Here is a 7,052-nt window from a genome sequence, read left to right on the forward strand (position 1 = left end):
ATATTTCGCTTTATATGTAATTTTATTTTAAAACTTTAAAAGGTACTTTCTTAACTTTCTTCATTCCGAGTAGAGGAGAGCAATTTTAGTAATAATATATTCCCAATATAAATGTGTTATAATGGTCTCACCTGGATATGACTTTGATGATCAGGGAAAAACCTATTTTAAGTTAATTTATAATTGTCCTTTCTTTTCATGAATAAAACCAACAAAACTAAGGTTTCCACCTACTCAAAGAGGCACAACCTGAAAATGTTTGGAAAGTTTGTTGTTAGAAGTATAGAAAAGCATGACTTTTTAAGTTTGTGTGGGTTATTGGTTTTGTATTCAAACTCTGTTTTCTTAAGTCACTTGCACAAATATATATATACATATATACATATGTGTTGTATTTGTGCTGATAAATAAAGGGAGACTAGTATAGATCTATTTCAAACTATTTAGCTCTCATCAGCTAGCCATACCCTTACTGGGATTTGAACCTGGGCTGTATTACATATTAGGCAGATGTATTAGCCACTAAGCCACAGGCTCTCCTCCTTTATCAGCTAAGCTAGATACACACACACAAACAAACAAACACATATGTATATATAAATATACAAACTAGCTGATAACCCAGTGTTGCCCGGGTATTTATTTATAGGGGGAAAATGTCCGAACCAAATGTAATTTCTAATGTTGGATTTTCCCCCTTACCAGAGGGAGCCCCCTTGTGGAGTACTGTGAAGCCATTACCATGGCAACTCCACTGCACAGAAGCCATTTTACAGCAGTACAGTAGAAGTCATTTTAAGGCACAACAGGCTATATCTTAACAGAATAAACCCCCCGCCCCCGGGGCTTTAGGATTGTCTTACCCTGACAGTATTTTTTCCCAGAGAGTAAGTCATCTGTGTATCAACTTTGGTTGAAATTGCTCAAGGCGTTCCAGAGTTATGCTGGAACACACACACAGCCATTTTTATATATATAGCTGGTGAGCAATCTACTTTGTTAAATTGAGCAACTTTTCTCCAAATAATTATTGCAATATAACATGAAAATAGGGTCAGTATACCTTTTGTTTCTGTTGCAAAAGGGAGGATATTTAAAGCAGTTTTTTTTCTGCGAGACCAATAGCATCAGGCTGAAATAAGTCCCCAATCCAGATCATCTATCTGTAGGCTGTGGTGCCGTTTGACCAATAGCTAAGATAACATTGGAAAAGGTCCCATTACTATATGCCACAAATGTCATTGACTTAGGAAGAGCCCACATGTAAGATGTTATGTAATGTATGTATATAATTGATATAACTTTCCTTAATCATTCTTTTCAAATAAACTTCCTTAATTTTCCAAATTGGCCCTCTATGTTCTGATCTTCAGATTAAACCAAAATTATTTCAACTCTCAATAATGCTAAACATTGTATATAATGTAGCTTCAGGACACACTTAAATATTTAATGAAATGTTTCAATAAAGAGACATTGGCATTTTCTTCCTATTAGTGTTGACACATAGGCATTTGTTTATATCCAAGTATTTTATTCTTTGGCAGTTATTGTGTGTATATGTTACCTAGACACAAATAGGTTTTAACCTAGAATCCTAGATGTTTTTAAAAAATGCATTTTTTTTTGTTCATGATCAGGAGTGCAGAACAATCTTAATATTTCCCAGGTGGACAACATCAGTAGGCATTGGAAGTGAGCTGGAGATGTTCTGGGTTTTCTTGAAAGCTTAAGATTCATGTAACTATCCAAAGGGACACATGAAATTTTCCACTAGATCCTTGGCAAGTAGTAGCCAGACATCTTATGATTGCTACGGTATATTCTGGCTTCCTACCTACCGTATATAAATCTACTTTATGGTGTGCAACTTAAAATAGAAGAGATAAAGGGAAACACTCCTTAGCTGATTTTTAAAAGCTAAACAACATTGGACCTGCTCAGTACTTGATTGTCTGGAAATGCAGGAGCTGTAGACTAAACTGGAAGTTGTTATTGTTTTTTAAATGTAGTGTTGCCAAGAAAACTACATAGGTATGTCTATGAAACCCTGAGAAGTTAGAAGGGATCATTTGACTCAAGGGCAGAGAAGAGCAACAAAGATGATTAGGGGACTGGAGGATAAAACATACAAAGAATGGTTGCAGGAACTGGGTATGTCTAGTCTGATGAAAAGAAGGACTAGGGGAGACATGATAGCAGTCTTCCAATATCTCAGGGGTTGCCACAAAGAAGAGGGAATCAATCTGTTCTCCAAAGCACTTGAGAGTAGAAGAACAAGCAATGAGTGGAAACTAATCAAGGAGAGAAGCAACTTAGAACTGAGGAGAAACTTCCTGACAGTTAGAACAATTAATCAGTGGAACAAGTTGCCTCCAGAAGCTGCGAATGCCCCAGCACGAAGTTGTTAAGAAGATGTTGGATAGCCATTTGAAACGGTATAGGGTTTCCTGCCTAGGCAGGGGGTTGGACTAGAAGACCTCCAAGGTTCCTTCCAACTCTGCTATTGTATTGTATTGTATTGTAAAGAGTGCTATATTTTACAAGGATCGGAGTTGCTAAACTGTTAAGTCAAGAAATACACTCCATATTCCAAGACTCAACTTTACAAAGAACATTGTTGGCAAAAGAAACAACTTCCAGTCTTGAAGCAGGGTAGCACAGCAAATATGATTGATGTCCAGTAGCTCCTATTGGAAAAAAATGGTTACATTGATTTCATTCTTTAAAAGCAATTGGAAGTGACAGGCCATTTGTATAACTGCCTCGTTTCCTTCGTCTCCTCACTGCCAAGACTACTACGGAAATGTTTATTTGGCTAAAAGAAATCTTTAGGAATTCTTCCAATTTGACTACTGCAAGATCTGCAATAACTATTCCGTATAGTAATCATAAAAGTATCAGATCAAAGCTGGAGATCGAGTACACTACTATACTAGAACTAAGTGGTAGCCCAGGCCAGTCTTCCATTCCTGTAATAATAAAGGATTTCAGCTATAGATCTGCAGTACTTAAAACAGCATGACTGACACTAAGCTCCTGTAACGTCTTATTCAGTTCTAATCAATTCAAGCACAAAGCTCCATGTTCTTATTCCCTTTGTCCTTTCCTATATTGCAAGTAGCTTTCTACATAAGTTCTACATAAATTTCCAATATAGCAGCAGACTTATGAAATCAGTGATCCCACAAACTTTCCCCCCAGAGGCATAGCAGCTTCTGTTCTGCTAATCTCTTAAGACTCTAGTAAAGTGCAAACTAGTTCATGTAAACCATAAAAATAAAAAACCCTACCCTGTTAAATTCCAAATGTGCTCACAGGTCAAAGATACAGGGCAAGTACGAAAGCCTTTCAATAACTGAATATTCCAATTTTAAGGCCTCCTCTTCTAATAATTGTCTAGTATCAACAGGGTTTTCATACCTCAATGTGAGGTTATGTTTTATAATCCGAGACTATGTTTCAAGGGAGGCTTTACAAGTATTTCCATAAAATAGGCTTAAAAAAGGAAGATTCTTATTTAGTATAAAAATTCTGGAATAAAGCTTTAAAAAACAAGCAGAACCATGAACTTCACTTGGAGGGAATGAGAATTTCAAGGGAGAGGCAAATATGGGGGAGACAACTTGGGGAAGAATTATTTTTGTTTTTAACTAGTATGTCTCTGCTGGGTATTACACTTCAAAATTAAAAACTTCGGAAGGAGGAGGCAACGTTGCGACGATACGGACGTGCGGTCTCGATGGCCCGAGACCGCTGCCAATACTTTTGCCACTGGGTGGTCCAATCGGACCTAAACCGTCCCGTAGAGAGGGTAAACAGGAAGAATATGTCTTGCCGATCTCAGGGAAAGTCACTGCAAAGTCCCTGATCGATCCAAGAGAAGTTCTTCAAGCTGGCGACAAAAAGTTCAGCGCCAGGCTGATGAAGTTGGGATGGCTCCGGAACGGAAGGGAAGCGGAGAGAGAAAGTGTGTCCATCTGGTGAGGAAACTTTACTCTGCCCAATTTTTTAAAAAGTTAAATTAAATCCGAAAGCAGAAGAAAACAAGCAGCGAAATTAACCTATATTGGATTGCTTTGGATAGTGTGTTTCTTTTTCTTTGTAATTCTACTTTGTGGATTGAAGTGCTCGCAACTTTTTTTTTATTTTTAAAGAGAACGGATCAGTTTTTTTATTTTTTAATCTATGGATTAAAGTCTTCTTTATTTCAACAAGGACTTTTACTTCTTGCTATTAATTCCATTTAAGAACTTTGTTTCTTTTAAGTTTGAAATAACATTAGAGAGAGGGAAGCAATACTGCTACTTGGAGGCTGGAGGCTTGAGTTTTTGAAACAATGCACTTTCCCTTTTCCTTTTGATCTCACTGACTTTGTATCTCAAGGCTCTGCAACTTGTTTATAGAAAGTGATAAGAAGCAAGGGCACGAATTGTTTATACAGGTGCACTTTGACAGTCTTACTGGCAGTGGGAGGGAACTTTTTTGAAGATCATAAATGAATTTGCGTTTAAGCTAATTTAATATAAGCCTTGAAAGCCAGAGTGGCAGTATCTTACCAGCTTGCCAAAATGGCACAATATTCAAAACAAACATTAACTTTGCAAAACATCCTGTCCGGAATTCAAAATTTGTTAGAAATAACAGAGAGAATTGAGAAGATGGAAAATTTAGAGTTTATAACAGCAAAAAATGATGGGGTCAGAGTCCCAAAAATTGAAGGGGAAAATGATTACAAAGACAAGACAACTGATTATTTTACCAGTGGAGTGAACATGGTTGAAAGTGGGAAAAGGGGAATATGGAAAATCGGCAGGAACTATACCCCGGATTTCAAGGCATGGAAGAAGAAAAAGAGAAAAAATGATGAATTTAAGGAGAGAAAACTTCTCAAAAGCACGATTGACAACCAAAGATAAACTGATTAAAATAGTAGATGGAGGGCATCGAGATTACTCAAGTGATGCTACAAGCAACAAGGTGCGGAGAGAAGTCCACAAAAATTTTATTAAGGAAATAAATAGAAGATCAATTCCACAAATGACAAAAGAAATAAGACTGTATTATTACTGGAAGGATACAGGCTGATATATGAAAGTTGATAAAAAAAATTAGTTAATTTTAGTAATTAGTGATTAGTAATTTAGTAATTTCTAGAGTGCTATGTTGAATAAATAATTGACATACATGTGTTGGTTTGATGAGAGGAAATTTGATATAATTAGCGAATGAATTTCTGTTAATAAATAATAACTATAACAATAACAATGAAATGACAAGGGATATAGTTAATATATATATGTGTGTGTGTGTGTGTGTGTGTTGTAATTGTACTGATAAATAAATAAAGGGAGACTATCAGTACAATTACAACACAAATATAAAAAGGCAACAGTAAAAATAAAAATATGGTTTTCTGCCTGCATGGTCTTTGTGATAGGCCGAAGGACAGAAAGAGGGAGTAGTGACCTTCCTCCCATATTTAGTCATACCAGGGGTTGTAACATAAATACACACACACACACACACACACACACACACACATATATATACATACATACATATATACATACATACATATATATATACATATATATATACATACATACATACATACATACATACATACATACATACATACATATATATATATGGATACAAATAGTAAACAGCAACTTGGAAAAGAGGATTAGAAATTTTGTTATCAAACAATTAATTCTTACTTAGAACATGTTATAAAAGTGTAATGTTATTGGATATTATAAATAACTAATGAAATGTCATTATGTGGTTGTGTTTTTAATTTTAGATTATTTCATGCAAAAGGACGTTAAAACAATTATAGTCAAATGAGAATTGTGGGATCTTGATAGTAAGATATATAAAGATTTTTGATTTCAAATATACAATGTGATATAAACTATAAGTAATGACTGTACAAGAGATGTACAAAAGTTATTTGTAACCAATCGACACACTTCTATAATATGTAACGAAAGATGATTTTTTTTTTGGTGTTGTGTTTGTCTGTTTAACCAAAAATAATAAAAAAATCTTTAAAAAAAATTAAAAACTTCAATCTTTGAAACCATTTCCTCCCATATTGGACAGTGAGGTTATTAGGGAGGAACATGGGCCAGTCCTAGAGTCTGGGGAAGGCTCTGTCGGAGGCAGAGAGGGGTCCAGAGCTGTTTGCCAGTTATCAGCTGCTTTTAGAGTCAGACATCAATGAGGCAGATGAACAGCTGGAGCTTGTTCCCAGTGTGCGCATGGGTCGACTTGGGAGTAAGGCCACAGGTGGACGATGAATGGCCCCTCCCAGAGGAAATAAAAGAGGAGCGAAAGGGGAGTGGAGTTTTCAGGAGACAATTAGTTGGCTTAATTGGTTCATGACTCTTTGAGACTTCTTGCCAAGTTCTGCAGATATGGCCTGTCAGCTCTCCAAGCTAGATAAGGTCTGTGACTATAAATCCTCCTTTGAAAGACTTTGCTGGATGTGAATGAGCAGAATTCACAGTAAAATAATAAAAGGGTTTTTTGTTGGGACCAGGAGTTTGCTTCATGCTCTTGGGAAGCCTCGGTCAGAACAATCACTGAATCATTAACAGACTGACAAGTTAATTCTGGCGCGCACACACACACGTATATATTTTTGTTCCTAACCATGAGATTTCAAGACATGATGAATTTACTAATGCAACTTCCCACGTCCATCATAGATTTGAAAGTCCATTGTGCCTGTTGAAGTCTCCAAAAACAAAACAAAACAAATCACAGCCCACCCAACCCCTGTCAATAGAGCTAAGCCTTTCAAGTAATAGTGTAACCGTTGGTTGGAGACACAGCTCTTCTCAGAGCTCAAGTAACTACTTCGTAGCATTCTTCATCTTGGCCTTACCTAGATGGGTTTCTGGCCAGATTGCAGCCCTGGCTTCAGAATGGATGAACCATCTGTCCTGTGATTGTGGCTGACAGCAGCAGGGGCTCACTTGACAGTTAAGCTTCAGGGCACTGAGAACAGCAAATGCCAACTGAAAATGAAATACTACAGC

This window comes from Natrix helvetica, assembly GCF_964273705.1.
Source record: "Natrix helvetica genome assembly, chromosome: 6".
Taxonomy (NCBI): domain Eukaryota; kingdom Metazoa; phylum Chordata; class Lepidosauria; order Squamata; family Natricidae; genus Natrix; species Natrix helvetica.